The 16,858-nt window shown below is 40.9% G+C and overlaps 1 protein-coding gene across 3 annotated transcripts in view; it reads right to left on the reverse strand.

Moving 5' to 3' along the window:
• The window catches only part of tln2a (talin 2a), a 123,921-nt gene that overhangs the window by 81,926 nt on the left and 25,137 nt on the right, over positions 1-16,858 (reverse strand). For 2 of the 3 annotated variants that reach the window (XM_054731947.2, XM_070555112.1), the window contains exon 2: positions 259-306. The gene's annotated coding sequence lies outside the window, so the exon portion shown is untranslated. Of the gene's footprint in view, positions 1-258; positions 307-10,253; positions 10,274-16,858 lie in introns of those variants that run through there. The other variant, XM_070555111.1, reaches the window with a different exon arrangement.

The following is a 16,858-nucleotide window of genomic DNA, read 5'->3' on the forward strand; positions in this document are numbered from 1 at the left end:
TGAAGGGTGTGCACATGAGTGGAGCTAAAAGCCTGCAGGACAAAAACCCCTGCAGCGTGCATCTGTCATGCATCCTTACCCCGATAGACAAGCATGCAGCAAATCTCCAGATCAGCTGAGCGAAAGTATCAATACTTATTTATCAAGTACTATGAGGCAGAAAAACGCAGCGTCTGAGAGCAGCTGACGGCAAAAAGAGGAAAAGGAGCACGGCTGCATTCCAACTCTTTTTTAAAGCCTTCATTTACGACTTCCTACCTTAATGTTGAGGAAAGCGAAGTCTTGGGATTCTGCTGATCGTCACAGCTGAAAAACAAGAGGAGAAACAATTGTGAAGCAAATAGAATACACACACACACACACACACAGAGTTGACATAATAAACATGAATGCGACTCAGGACGTGATCAAGCTTTGTGGAAATCTCATGGCTCTAAAGCTCTGTGCTTTTTGTAGTGTCAGACATCTGTAACGAGCTGCATCGTATTCATCCAGACGAAATTCATCCGATCTAAAGCAGTTTTAGGCTATATAGCAATTATAGGCTTCTCATGAGGATGAATGGAAAACTAAATCAAATTAGATTCATAATCAGCAACACCAAAACATCACAGCTGAGTGCGGAGAACATCAAAAAAAAGATTATTGCTACAGAAATAAGACGAGAGGAGAGTAAAACGGTTATCTGATTGAGTCTGATGGGAACAGCTTAATTAGCTTATTTCATCACAATGCTGCTGTTTGCTTCTGGGAAAGCAGATTTGAATAAAAGCACGAGTTCTTCAAGGTTTCTCCAGATCTTCTACAGTTGTTTACTTGTTACGCACAAGTTTAACTATAAGAGTCTTTATTAACCAGAACACTTTGGCACTTTACCAGATTTACACCCATTTCATTAGATCAGTGTATGAAAAATATCAAAAACACCAATGAAATTAATTAATTCTCAATCAGTTTTGGGCTGAAAATGTTTCATACAGTTAAAGGACCAAGATGTTGCATCTCTATGCACTTTGATGGATTTTTGTCTTATTTTCTTGGAAACCAGGCCCTTCAGACACTGCCTCTGTCAACTTTTTGAACACAAACAGTACAATAATGATCAAGTGCAAAGTACTGGACAGATATGGATCGGGAGCAAAAACATGAAAGGTTTTAAACTCAAGTTTAAGTTGCAATTTGGTGGTTAAAGTGAACCCAAACTCTTTGTTAAGGTTTGTTAAATAAACTCGATATTTACGGCAGGTAGTTTTTTTAACTTTACGCTAGAGCTTTAACGTTGATCTCAGTGATTGTTGGGTTAGAAGCTTGACCAGTTTGGTATTTGACACCACTCTGCAGCCCTCTGCTGACGAAAAACCACACTAGACACTTTTGTGGAGCGGGTAGGTGTCCTAGGGGGAGCTCTTGATCTGCTTTACGGCTGTTAGCTGTAATGCTGGCGGTTAGCATTTTCAGTTCAACAGTAATCAATAAAAAGCACAAGAAGAAGAAAAAGAGGTTTGCTGTTTCTGTTGGCATCATGGGGGAGCCCAAAAGTAAGAGAGTAATGTCTTTGGAGGTGAAACAAACAGCAAAAACCAGAATGAACATCAGCGCGGCCTACGCTAGTTTAAGGAAGCTAAAGGAGGCTACACAATCACGGACTGATGGTGACCTGGCTTTGTTGCTACTGGACTTGTAAGTAATATTTTTTTGCCCAACGGTATGGATATTTTTACTTTAGTATTAGTTGGTTTATGTTAGTGTTCGCTTATTGTTAGCTACAAGCTGGCTGCAGCAGGGTGGTTCATGACAGTTGTAATTCTGCTTTTAACCAGAAGGGCGGAGGAGCAGGAAACTGCTCTGTTACTTTAAGTTCATGAGAATCTAATGATGCTTTCGCATCTTTTGAATTTGCAAGAAAAACTTATCGATTGTTTTTAGCCAACAGAGAAACTAACAAAATCCCGAGGATTTTGCAGTAGTTGAACATTTGCAGATGTTCTGGATGAGAACCATGGCAACCAAGCCAAGGTAACGGGTATAATGAAATACAACAGGTGGTGTTTGTCTTCACACAGTTTGGTTTCCACTCAAAGCCAGAGGTATCGACACAAGCTGCAGCCGTTCTGCTGACAAGCTGAAGGACCGACGGTTGAAAGACATGAATTGTAGGCGTTGCTCCTCTTTGCTGCGGTTTCTTCTCTCACTCTGGGTGCTTTGCATTCACCGCAGATGCACTGGCACCCCCACTCCGACACACACGTGGGTAGACCATGCACAAATGCATTGACCGTGCAAATTTATGCACAGGTGAAGTGCTTTGTTTTCATATGCACAATTGGATATGACAAGTACATTTAAACAGAAAAAAAACACCCAAATGAATGAATCAATATGAGCTAGAAGCAAGGTAACGTTAGAGGGCCAAGTCCAAACAGCTGCACTCTGAAAGCAAACACTGACCTGCACTGTTAACCATTGCTAACCATCTATCTGGCGTCAGATTAGCTGCTTACTCATCAAACTCTGTTTGGCTTTCGGTCGAGCCGCTAGCAGCCACAACCACCTCTCCCCTGAGCTTCACTGCCCCGCTGACATCGGCTAAGAGCTGAAAAGAGGCTTCAGTTTCCTACAGGGAGGACACCGATGCTCCAGGAGTCACCTTTCAAGTAGGAGGTGAAAAAAAGAAAGCATTTGGAGAAGTGCCTAACAACAAGTAGCCAAAGGAAAAAATAACATAATAAATACATTTTGCATCATTGCATTGTTCCAAGATCCCTCCGGCGTTTGCAATATGAATTATATGATTTCTAAACGTGGCAACAAATGTACATTTTACAGGCAAGTACTTTTTATTCCAACACTGCATCATGTGTCTTTGATTTCTACCCAGCGGCTCTAGGAATCTCTCAAAGAAGGCTTAAAAGGCAGAAAGAGAGCACAGCTGAATGGAAACACGCTGAGTGCTATCAGTAAGGCTGCTGCCAGCTGGGAGAAAAACGCACCGCAGAGCTTGACCGAGCTCTTTGTCCACCTGATCCTGAACAATGTTGGATTTTTTCCCCCTGAAAAGAAGAAAAAATATCATATCTGAACTTCAGGGGGGGGACATGTTTCAAGTTTGTCCGAATAAAAAAAACAGCAAGCATCCAGAAAATTCCAGCTGGTAAATACTTCACGCGTGTTTTGATAAAAGGCGACCAGAAGGCAGGAGTGTGGCTGCAGGGCAAACCGGACTGAAAGCTTCGATTTGTTTTTTAGAAATCACAAGTTAGATTTTTAAACATCTTTCCTGTTTAACTTTGTGTCATTTAACTTTAGAAGTGAAACAACCTTAACTTAAAACAAAATACCAAAATACCAATATCTGAAAATTCTTGAAATTTTTGATATTTTAAGGAAAAAAAACATCCACATCAATGGAAGGATTTTAATGCTAACACTAGCTAAGTTTATTTGACATGGAATGCGCTACTACTAGTTTACCTATTGAATTAATTATAGATTCACTAAGAAAAAAGAATAAAGTTCATCTCTCACTAAATGGATGGACAGACAGACAGACAGACAGACAGACAGACAGACAGACAGACAGACAGATAGACAGATAGATAGATAGATAGATATAGATAGATAGATAGATAGATAGATAGATAGATAGATAGATAGATAGATAGATAACAGACAGACAGACAGATAGATAACAGACAGACAGACAGATAGATAACAGACAGACAGACAGACAGACAGACAGACAGACAGACAGATAGACAGATAGACAGATAGATAGATAGATAGATAGATAGATATAGATAGATAGATAGATAGATAGATAGATAGATAGATAGATAGATAGATAGATAGATAGATAGATAGATAGATAGATAGATAGATAGATAGATAGATAGATAGATAACAGACAGACAGACAGACAGATAGATAACAGACAGACAGACAGATAGATAACAGACAGACAGACAGACAGACAGACAGACAGATAGACAGATAGACAGATAGACAGATAGATAGATAGATAGATAGATAGATAGATAGATAGATAGATAGATAGATAGATAGATAGATAGATAGATAGACAGATAGATAGATAACAAACAGACAGACAGACAGATAGATAGATAACAAACAGACAGACAGACAGACAGACAGACAGACAGATAGACAGATAGATAGATAATAGAGAGATAGAGAGATAGAGAGATAGAGAGATAGATAGATAGATAGATAGATAGATAGATAGATAGATAGATAGATAGATAGATAGATAGATAGATAGATAGATAGATAGATAGATAGATAGATAACAGACAGACAGACAGACAGACAGATAGATAGATAGATAGATAGATAGATAGATAGATAGATAGATAGATAGATAGATAGATAGATAGATAGATAGATAGACAGACAGATAGATAACAGACAGACAGACAGACAGACAGACAGACAGACAGATAGACAGATAGACAGATAGATAGATAGATAGATAGATAGATAGATAGATAGATAGATAGATAGATAGATAGATAGATAGAGAGATAGAGAGATAGAGAGATAGAGAGATAGAGAGATAGACAGATAGATAGATAGATAGATAATAGAGAGATAGAGAGATAGAGAGATAGAGAGATAGATAGATAGATAGATAGATAGATAGATAGATAGATAGATAGATAGATAGATAGATAGATAGATAGATAGATAGATAACAGACAGACAGACAGACAGACAGACAGACAGATAGACAGATAGACAGATAGATAACAGACAGACAGACAGACAGACAGACAGACAGACAGACAGACAGACAGACAGATAGACAGATAGATAGATAGATAGATAGATAGATAGATAGATGATAGATAGATAGATAACAAACAGACAGACAGACAGACAGACAGACAGACAGACAGACAGATAGATAGATAGATAGATAATAGAGAGATAGAGAGATAGATAGATAGATAGATAGATAGATAGATAGATAGATAGATAGATAGATAGATAGATAGATAGATAGATAGATAGATAGATAGATAGATAGATAGATAGATAGATAGATAGATAGATAGATAGATAGATAGATAATCTTTATTGTCCACCTCGAAATGAGGCAGAAATTCGCCTTTGACATGGCTCACCTTACAATACAATCCATATCGCATTCACACAAATATATAAAAACAATTAAAAGGTATTAAAATGTTATCATCGTAAAAAAAAATTAAACTTTAAGAATTTAAAATTGTAATTGCGGTGGGAACAAACAATTTCTTATAGACACCTTTCTTGGCCAATGGAACCCTGAGCCTCCTTCCTGATGGAAGTAACTGAAAATGTGGGTTCATAGATGGGTTGAGTCTGCACTGATCAGGGTAGCCTTCCTGTGCACTGCTCGCTCGTGAAGAACAGAAAGTGGGATCTGAGGTGAGCCTGTAATTTCGCTGCCTAATTTGACAATGCAAGAGAGTTGTGTTTTGTTTTTAACTGTAAGAAAGTTACACCAAGCTGTGATATTGAAAGTTAGAATGGATTCAATCAGTGATTTGTATACAATTGTTAGGATGTCCTTGTTCACACTGAGTGCTCTTAGCTTCCTTAGCAGGTGGAGTCTTTGCAGCGCTTTCTTGTTGGCACTGTTGCTGTGATTTGCAAAGGACAGGTGGTCATCAATTTCTGTTCCCAGACACCTGAATGACTGAACCTGCTCCACAGGCTCACCCTGTATGCTGAGGGGTTCGAACAGGGATGTGTCTGCCTCACAATACTTACTAGGAAATCACAATGTAGCCATAGAAACACTACTTGGTATATGTGTTGTGTGTGTGTGTGTGTGTGTGTGTGTGTGTGTGTGTGTGTGTGTGTGTGTGTGTGTGTGTGTGTGTGTGTGTTCTGTCTTCTCCATCCCCAGTGAGTCGTGGAGGATGGCTGCTTATACTGAGCCAGGATCCTCTGGAGGTTTCGTTAAAAGGGAGACTTCCTCTCCACTGTCGCTAAATGCTTGCTTAGTATGAGGATTGCTGTAAAGACTCTGACACTAGTCAGTGACTCGATGCAACCTGCTGGGTTCCTTAAATAGGAAACTTTTTACTGATTGGCTTAAGACGACTCTTGTTGTGATTTGGCGCTTTATAAATAAACTTGAATTGAATTGAATAGTCTGTGCTTAGTACCAATTAGTTCATAAATCAGGAAAAGTGTTAAATCTTTAATTGCTGTTAGGCAATTGGCCAAGAAATCACAGAATCCAGTTTTTCTTTACAGATTGGCTGATCCCTGGTTAAGCTGGTCATGCCAATCACCAACAACGTCCCAATTCTCAAAGAGAGATTCTTGTCATTTTGAAGTGCATTCAATAAAGTACTATCTCATCATTATGCTCGTCTCAGAACTTACAGGTGATTTTACCTGACCTTCACAGTATGCACATGTCTCCATTTCCTTGGGCTGTCCCAAAAGGACCATTTTCTGAGACATTGAGGGACCAACCGAGGACCTGAACTGGGGAATGTTTCCTAAATTGCCCTTTAATAATGCACATTGTTATGATCTGGCTCCTGGATCGGACAGAAAAGAAATCCTACAAATAAAACATTGAAAATAAATTCTAAAATCAGAACATCCCGGACAAGCCCCCAACTTTGGTTTCTCAATTCATCTAAACACCAGTTCAGTGGGCTAGTGTTATGAGTGCCCTCCCTGAGACTGGGAGATTGCGGGTTCAAATCCACGGTCGGATCATATCAAAGACTTTGAAAATGGGACCTAATGTCTCCCTGCTTGACACTCTGAATCACGGGGTTTGACTGGGGGGGTTAAACCATCAAATAGCTCCCGGGCGCAGCCATGTCTGTGGCTCACCACTCCCCCGGGGGATGGGTCAAATGCGGAGAATAAATTTCACCAAACACCGTGTGATAACTAATGAGACTTTAACATGTAAACTTTATTTATCACACCTTTTCAAACACAAGTGAAGCTCAAAGAGCTGATTATAATGAAGACAAAACATTAAACAGTCATCACCATCCGTAAAGCTATCAAAGGTGTTTAATTGGGAACCGAGTGTCCGAGCACTTTAGGGCACAGATCAATAGCCTTGTTTGTGTTCAAAAACTAAATAAAAATGTTCTGACCTGGCTTGTTGGGAGGATTGCAACTTTGGTACAGTTTTAAAGATTCCAATGGTAATCAGCTTATAAGACGTTTATACACGAAACGTGTTCTTCACATGTTGCTGCTGAGTCTAAACGGATTAAACAAATGAAGATTCATACTTAAAGGGACTTTACGGAGTTTTTAATTATTATGCTCGCGATTGCTCCCTCAGGCCAAAAGCGTAACGGCAGCTTCAATAGTAGGCTCGTGCACGAGGCGCGCATGCTGTACGTGCACACTCCTTAACGAAAATACAGCTGAGACAGTCCCGTGGGGGGGGGGGGGGGGGGGGGGGGGGGGCGGAGGACAGAGGACAGGAGAACGCACAGCTAATTAATTAAATAATTTGGTTCTGTACCTTTCTCTTCAGCACAGCCGACAAAGGTTTATGATGGGTCAGTCCTCCTGCATGCTCAGATCATTCCCATCCCTTGCTTGAAAAATTGTTCCAAAATGAAAGTTGAACCCACATCTTTTTTATCTGTGAATTCAATGCTGTTTGGCGAGTCTCAAATAAAATTTTCGGCATCTTACTGAAAAAAATATACCATTAATGTAAAAAAATAAACTCTAAATAAACTACGGTATGTTCACATCCAGAATCGAACCCCAATCTTCTGCACGAGAGTCCGACATCTAACTAGGTGAGCTAAAGCGCCAGTAATGTCTTTCATATCTGTAACATTTATTTCCTTGATGACAGCTGAAACAACGTTCAAAGAACGGTTCGGAGCGAAAATTGCTTTTTTGTTGCTAATTTGCAGGAAATATCTAGAAGAATGTAGCTAAGGGTCCTCAGAAATGTAGCTAGCTTTGTCACCAGGCGTTAGGAACAGCGACAAAGTGGCACTGCCTCTCTCTCTGCTGCTAAAGCTACAGATAGCAAATGCTACGGGCTATGCCTGAGCGTGAACGCGCATGAAGCAGCCTGCTCGACCCGAGCAGCTCTCTTTTTCTGTGATTTTACAGAAAAACAGGCAATCACAGTAAAAATGCCAGGGCTCATTCTACAGGACCAGGGCATTGCAGGAGAATGTATGAAGAAGACATTTATTATTTCTATACATGTTTTGGCTGTCAAACTTCCGTAATGCCCCTTTAATCTGCACCTTATATTATTTAGACTCATCATTAACATTTATAATTAACAATTCATTTAATCCAACAGTGAAATGTGAATTATCTATGAAAAGAACAGATTGTGCCTAAAGGAAGTGAGCATACAAATAAAACTAGATGCATTATAGAAAAATTACCTCACACAACATCTGCATTTTTGTAATTCTCTCCTCAAAGCCTGAGGGAAATGGCTTTGAGCGAACTCCAACATGCTCCGTTTGAACAAAACTACCAACAGTTACTTCTCTCATCCTGCCTTTTTATTAATTATGCTGTTCAGAGTGGGGACGGGTCAAATAATAAGGTCCCTGGGAAATTTCTGGGTCCAGCTCCAACATTAATAAAATCTGCCCCGCCATGTGATGTCCCAACATCCAACAGCCCTGACACAGCTGGATCAGACCCAGATCACAGAGGCAGCTACGATCCCTTACAGAGAGATGAGTGTTTGAGTGTTAGAGGGCATGTGCAGTAATAAAATATGCACCACGGCACTCTGATGTCGAGGTTTTAGACAGCAAGTAAAAACATCTGTGTACATTTTTCTATTCACCTGATTCATTGTCCAAACACTGTTCCAGCTGGGAAGATTCACTAGCTCTAACTTCATCACAAGAAAAAAGCAATGAGGACATTCCACTTTGCATTTTTTGATTTGGGGCCATAAGAGCTTTAGTTTGATGGAAATTAACAATATCAAAAATATTCTAACTAATAATATTAAGGTAATAATAATGCAATGTAAAATGTTATGCCTTTTCTTCAAACAACTCAATATTCTTTAGATTTAGTTTTGCAATTTTCTTTGTTATTGTAATGCTTTGATGAGATGGAGGGACTTTAGATATGATCTACCAATGGGTTGAGAAGGCAAAGGGTTAAAAAGAACGTTGGCCGGGGGTTAGGTCTGAAACCCAACATCAGTAATTGCAGCTCTTTGAGTTAACACAGACCTAAACTAGGGATGCACCAATATGAAGTTTTTGGGCAAATATCCATATTAATTTCACTGTTAAGGCCGATAACCGATATTTGCCGATACCGATCTACGCATCTGAAATCAACAAATTTTGTATTAACTGAAATTAATTTGAATGTTTTGCTATGTGGAATTTGTTATTTACACACACTCTTACGCTTCTGAGATGATTACCATCACTGTCACAGGATTAAACTATTACACATCATCACCCCCCTAACCCTATATGAAACTGACACACAAACGGAAACAAGATGGAAAAAGTATCAGTTGTTAATATCGGCCCAGTTTTACTTACCTATCGGGCCGATACCGACATCGATGCAGATATACCGTGTTTCCCTAATCTAAACCATAGTTTGTTCTTCTGGGATGTAAGCTAAATCCTTTGGTTTTTGAAATATCAACAAGTGGGAAAATTCTGTATTTCACGAACTTCATCCAAAGTTGATCTTGATCTTGGTCCTGGAGGGCCAGTATCCATCTTCTTTAAGTTTTAACTGTTTCAACACACCTGATTTCAGTCAGCAGGTGATTGACAGATTTCTGCAGAGCCTGATGAGCTGCTGAACAGGTGAAACAACTAAAACATGCTGGATACCGGGCCCTCCAGGACCAGGATTGGCAACCACTGATCTAGAGGTTCAAATCATCACATAGTTGTTCCTGATAGCCCTTGGGGCCTCTAAACTATTGAACACTGGCGTCCAAACGTGGTTGATGAGAGATAGTTCACTTTCCTGACAGGTTTTGAGGTTTATCTGCTGTAACACACTTGATTTGAATCAGTGGGTGATTCACAGGCTCCCGTAGAATTTGGAGACATGCTGACAAGTTATGTTGGAACACAGAAAACACCAAAAGATCCAAGTAACTGGACCTGAAGGACTAGAATGTGACACCAATGCTGTAAAATTAAAGTCAACCCAATCATCCATCCATTCATTATCTGAACTGCTTACTCCACACAGGCTCATGGGGAGGTGGTGCCTACCTCTAGCATCAGATGAGAAGTGGGGGGCACCCTGGACAGATCATCAGTACATCACAGGGATGCACGGAGACGAACATACTCGCATCTAGGGAATATTTAGAATCAGCCTGACATGCATGCTTTGGGTCTGTGAGAGGAAGCAGTACCTGGAGAAAACCCACACATGCATGAGAACATGCCAACTGCATCCAGAAAGGTTGCAGAGGGGATCAAACATCATCATCATCATCATCATCATCATCATCAATAAAGTCCAAAGGAGCAACCTACAATGCAAATGAGGAGACTTTTCTGAGGCTGCACTAACAGGAAAGCCAATGTTCCCGGACAGAATATCCTAAATCACGAAAAACAGCTCGGCTCAGCCTTACGGTGCAGACCGACTGAAACCCACCCACTAATTTCTGAAAGGCTCTTAGCATTGGCAAACATAAGTAGCAGACCCTGATAAGCAATTAGCTAAATCGGTCCTTGGGATCTAAGCTTGATCAACAGAGTAGAGGGGGGTGCATGCTAGCGGACTCGTTACACACTTACTTCTCACCGGGAGGCACGTGCACAGAAGAAAGCTTATCACAAAGAGATGATTAGCCTCAAGAAAAATTACACCAACAGAGAAATCAGCACAGGGGAGTATTGAAAACAACCCCATCAATAAATACGGTGGTTATGCAACTATAAAAAGACACATGAAGACAGCTACTTTCCCATTTCCCCTTTTCTGTGTGAGGGAGCTTATGTAATATTTTAGGGTAAGTGCTAGCTAACAGTTCAGTTTTGCCAAAACTCAGCACTGCATCACTGTCAAGAGAAAAATGTGGAAATATGAACTGTTTTCTTCATTCTGTAGTGCACAATGGGCTCAAGTCATCCCTCATCTTTTTATTTTTCATTTCCATGGATGCAGACTTTCCTGTTACCCAGCAGAAAAAATCCTTTAAAAAAGGCAGATTTTTGCTTGTAGTTCTTCTTGAGTGTTCTTCATTTAGAGGTACTTGACAAGTGAAGTGAAATGAAATGCGTCTGCACCACAACACACCAAATATCCCTGAAAAAGCAGTTTGAAACAAAAAGAGCAAACCAGACTTTACACAGAAGTTCAAGTAACACGGAGCAGTTTCCTGCTCCACACCCTACTGGCTGAAAGTGGAATTACAACGGTTGTAAACAACCCTGCTGTAGCTAGTGCTAACAAGGAGCTAACACTAACATGAACCAACTAATACTAAAATAAACCACCAAGTAAAAAGATCCACATTGTTGGACAAAAAATAGTTTCCTTACAAGTCCAGTAACAACAAAGCCAGGTCACCATCAGCCCTTGATTTTGTAGCCTCCTTTAGCTCCCTCAAACTAGCGTAGGCCGCAGCAATGTTCACGCCGCTTTTAGCTCTTTGTTTCCCCTTCAAAGACATTACTCTCTTACTTTTACTCCACCATGATGCCAACAGAAAAAGAAACCTCTTCTTTATCTTCTTCTTGTGCTTTTTTACTGACGATTACACCTAACAGCCATAAAGCCGGTAAAGAGCTCCCCGTATAGGACACCTACCAGCTCCACAACACTGTTGTATCTGGCCGTCTGCAAAGGGCTGCACAGTGATGCCATATATAAAACTGGTCAAGTTTCCAACTCATCACTAGAGGTCAATGTTAAGAAGAAGAAAATATAATTTCCTCTCAAGATAAAAATCACGAGGCGCTTCACAAAAACAAAAAATATAAAAAATTGCTAAAAATATAAAAAAGCACTTGGAAAATGTTTAAAAATATATTAAAAATGAGCAAGAATAAGCAATTGCGATTAAAAAGAAAAAATGTTAAGAAAGAGAGAGAGTGAACAGGAAAGAGGGAAATCAGTGGATCCTGAGGAAGGTGGAATAGGTGGGGAGAGCAGAATAAAGAGAGAGAGGTGAAGAAGGTCATACAAAAGCCAGTTTGAACAAGTGAGCCTGCAGCTGCTTTTGAAGGAGACCACTGAGTCCACTGATCTCAGGCTCAGGGGGAGAGAGTTCCAGAGTCTGGGGGCCACAGCAGCAAATATCTGTCACCTTTGGTCTTTAGCCTGGTGCGCTGCACAACCAGTAGGCTTTGATCACTGGACCTCAGGGACATGCTGGGGGAGTAGGGACTAAGAAGATCACCAATGTAAGATGGTCCATGTAAGGCCCTATAGACCAGAACCAGGATCTTGAAATAAACCCTGGAGTTGACTGGCAGCCAGTGAAGCTGGAGGAGAAGCGGGGTGATGTGGGTGTGTTTGGAGGACTTGGTCAGAAGCCGAGCACAGGCGTTCTGAACCACCTGTAGTCGGTTCAGGGAGGTTCTGCTCAGACACGTGAAAAGAGAGTTACAGTAGTCTAAGCGTGAGGAGATGAAGGTGTGGAGAACTGTCTCAAGTTCAGAGCGGGGCAGAATGGGACTCAGCTTAGCAACGTTCCTGAGATGGAAGAAGGAAGAGCGAACAAGAGAACTGACATGAGAATCCAGGGTGAGAGCTGGGTCAAAGGTCACGCCAATATTCCTGACAGAAGGTTTGGTGTGAGAAGCAAGCTGACCAAGAGAGTCTCTGACTTTGGGAACCAGCTTGTCTGGGGCACAGATGAGGATCTCAGTCTTATCTTCATTCAGCTGAAGAAAGCTCCCAGCCATCCAGGTTTTGATAGAGTCTAAGCAGGTGTGTAACAGCTGCAGCTTAGACATCTTATGGGGCTTAAAGGAGATGTACAGTTGGATGTCATCTGCATAAAGATGGTAGGAGATTCCTTTGAAGGAGCTCAGGATGTGCTGAAGAGGAAGCAGATAGAGGAGGAAGAGTAGAGGCCCCAACACAGAACCTTGTGGGACACCATGGGTAAGGGAGGTGGTGGAGGACCTAAACTTGGAGATGGCCACAGAAAAGGAGCGCTCAGAGAGATAAGAGGAGATCCACTCCAGAGCAGATCCTGATAGGCCTACCCAGTCTCTCAGCCTCTCCAGTAGCAGGTGATGGTCAACAGTGTCAAAGGCTGCAGTCAGGTCCAGCAGGACCAGAACAGAACAGTCCCCTGCATCACTGTGAGTCAGAAGGTCATCAGAGACCCTAAGAAGAGCTGTTTCAGTAGAATGAGCTCTAAGAAAACCTGACTGGAAGCTATCATAGATGTTCTGTTCATCAAGAGCAGCTGTGAGTTGTTTAGCCACAACCTTTTCCAAGATCTTGGAGATGAACGGAAGTTTAGAGATGGGTCTGAAGCTGCTATGGAGAGAGGCGTCAAGACTTGTTTTTTTAAGAAGTGGGTGGATTACAGCGTTCTTAAAGTAAGCAGGGACCTGACCAGAAACCAGAGAAGCATTAATTATAGAGAGCACGCTGGGACCGATGGACAGAAAAGCACTTTTAAACAGCCTAAATTAATAAACAACATTTGGTGTTACTTTAAGACGTTTACAAATGTAGCCAGGGGAGTTTCTCAATGTCAAGGCGCCTGGCCTCGCGAGGACACTGTCCTTTATTAGTCAAGAAAGGAAAATACTTCACTGGCTGCCAGTCAACTTCAGGGTTCATTTCAAGATCCTGGTTCTGGTCTATAGGGCCTTACATGGACAAGCACCATCTTACATTGGTGATCTTCTTAGTCCCTACACCCCCAGCAGGTCCCTGAGGTCCAGTGATCAAAGCCTACTGGTTGTGCAGCGCACCAGGCTAAAGGTCAAAGGTGACAGATCATTTGCTGCTGTGGCCCCCAGACTCTGGAACTCTCTCCCCCTGAGCCTGATCAGTGGACTCAGTGGTCTCCTTTAAAAAGCAGCTGAAGACTCACTTGTTCAAGCTGGCTTTTGTATGACCTTCTTCACCTCTCTCTCTTTATTCTGCTCTCCCACCTATTCCACCTTCCTCAGGATCCACTGATTTCCCTCTTTCCTATTCACTCTCTCTCTTTCTTAACATTTTTTTAACCACAATTGCCTATTTTTGCTCATTTCAAATATATTTTTAAACATTTTCTAAATGCTTTTTTTATTTTTACATTTTTTGTTTTGTGAAGCGCCTCGTGATTTTTATCTTGAGAGGTGCTATAGAAATGATACTTTCTTCTTCTTCTACTTCTTCAAAGAAAACATTAAATGGAACAGACCTGCATCCCGTGACCGCGGCTTCCACGGCGGTCACGTAACGTCACGTGACATGGGAGATAACGTTATATTTTATACGTATTAGTTTGTATATAAATATATAACGAGACTTTTACTTTTCAAAATGTGTATATGTTTATTAAATTAAATATATAAGTGAGTTACTATCCGCTAGCCACCGAAGCTGCAACTACTAAGCTACTAACCAACCATAGATAACTTCGTTGTATCTAAAAAAAAAAAACAATTTAAATTAGTTGGCTTACTTTTAAATTTGAAATTTGTCCCCGAAGTAGCTGCCGGCTTCTGATCCTTTTGAAAATTCCGCCATGTATTCTGGGTAATTTTTGACCAAGGCTAGGCTACAAGACACCTCCCCTGTATCCTTGCTCAGTTAGCTAAACAGCTAACAAACGGAGAACACACGCCTCAGTAGAACATGAACATTGGAACACGTCTTGGCGGCTCCTGATGACGTATCTCCTAGGCAACCGGGGTGGGGCCAAGACATCAAGGCGAGGTTCCTTGGCATTGAGAAACACCCAGGTGTTTTTAAAACCAAATGTCCTGCCTCGCCCATCTAGAAATAAAACTTGGGTCCACCTTATTTTCAATAAAAATGTCCGGTGCATCGTGAAGCACGTTCATAGGCCTGCCAAGCCTGTAGGCATCTTTGCTGAAATGCCTTCGTTGTAAATGGTTTACCTGGGTGGCGGGAAACAACTGTTTGTAACGTCTTCCTTTGCCTGTGGTCTTAAGGGTAGTGATGGGTACCGAATTTGGTACTTTTTAAGGTACAGACCGAATTCCATAGTACCGACTGAGCACCGATTCACGTCATTTGAAACGGTGCCTCGTTTCGGTACCCGTCCTTCGTAACGAGAACTTGCCTAGACAGCTGCGCATGCGCAAGAGCGTTACGTCGTCGGTCGCTGCGAGCCAGTTGTAAACAGAGCAGCATGGTAGAAAGAACACACACTAAAGCTTGGGTCCACTTCACTAAATGTGATGGGTAACTGGGTGATGATGAAACCAGCGGCAACGATCTAAGTGAGACATCCTCATCTTAATCTGCTCCGGTAGGTAAATAAAATGTTTAAGATAATGTTAGCTTGATTTGTTAGCTTCCATTCAGCTAATGGTGCATCCGCTTTCTCCTCGGAACTCCGAATTTCCAACTAGAAGAACATGAACGCGCTCTAAAGTTTGGCTTCACTTTACTAAATGCGACGGGTGATTGGGTGAAGATGAAACCAGCAGCAACGATCTAAGTGTGAGGCGTCATCATTTTAATCTGCTCCAGCAGTTAAATAAACTGTTTAAGATAATGTTAGCTTGATATGTTAGCTTCCATTGCCGCCATTGTTATCAGCTAATGGTGCGTTCGCTTTCTCCTCGGAAATTCTAACTTCCCAGTAGGAAAAATGAAAAGAAAAAGGACGGCAAAAGGAATGAAGATACACAGTAAATTTAGTTCACAGTAAAGATGTTTGCTTCAGTTTAATTATCAGCTTATAAAACTACAAGGACGATGTTAAAATACAAACAGTTGTATTTTATTTATCGTGATATTTATCAAATATGGTTATAAATTGAGAAAAATATATATTTTATTATAAAAGAGAATTAAAATATTAAACACTCAAAAGTATCTAAAACCGTTAAGTACCGGTATCGATTCCTAGGTACCGGGAATTAGTACCGAATTGATTCAAATGTCAAAGGTACCCATCCCAACTTAAGGGTAAGGGTTAGGGGAGTAATAAACACGTCACACACAGGATGTCAGTAGGGCTGCAGCTATTGAATATTTTTGTAATCGAGTACTCTATCGAATCTTTTATCGATTAATCGAGTACTCTAATAAATTACTCTTTTGCGTTTTTAAACCATTATATCAAATAGCATGTTATAAAATATGAAAGACCTCTTGAAATGAGAAAGCAATTGCCAGTTATTCTTCAAGTTTTATTCAAAATTAGTTTTCAAAACTTCAGCACTTCAGCTTTACTTCACAGTAATCAAATGCGAGCGGCTGTGGCCCAAACAGCACCAGAACCGCTCACGGTGCATCCGCAAACATGGCTGGCCAGCTGTTTCCCTATTAACACACGTTCGTTTTAATTTCTACACTTTTTGTCTCACACTAACAAGGATTGTCGAAAGCATGTTTGCCGTGGTTTTGTCAAATTATACTGATCACAAAACATTTATGTACTTTCTTTCGTTTTCCTCCGCCACTCATAAATACCCGTGTCCTCCTGCAGCAGTTCTGAGGGACAACGGACATCAATAACACAGTAAAAAGTCCGACGTGTTGTAAAAACTGCTATTTTTGGCACATTTTAAGTCCGACGTGTGGCTACCAGACGTACGGTGTGAGCTGAAACTAAGTGATACAAACGAAAAAGTCGCACAGTGTCCGCAGAATATATAGAAATACAGGCTAAAATGCATTATCTTGTAGAGGCTCCAAGTCCGCTCGCAGA

This window comes from Nothobranchius furzeri, chromosome 9 (assembly GCF_043380555.1).
Source record: "Nothobranchius furzeri strain GRZ-AD chromosome 9, NfurGRZ-RIMD1, whole genome shotgun sequence".
In the NCBI taxonomy this organism is placed as follows: domain Eukaryota; kingdom Metazoa; phylum Chordata; class Actinopteri; order Cyprinodontiformes; family Nothobranchiidae; genus Nothobranchius; species Nothobranchius furzeri.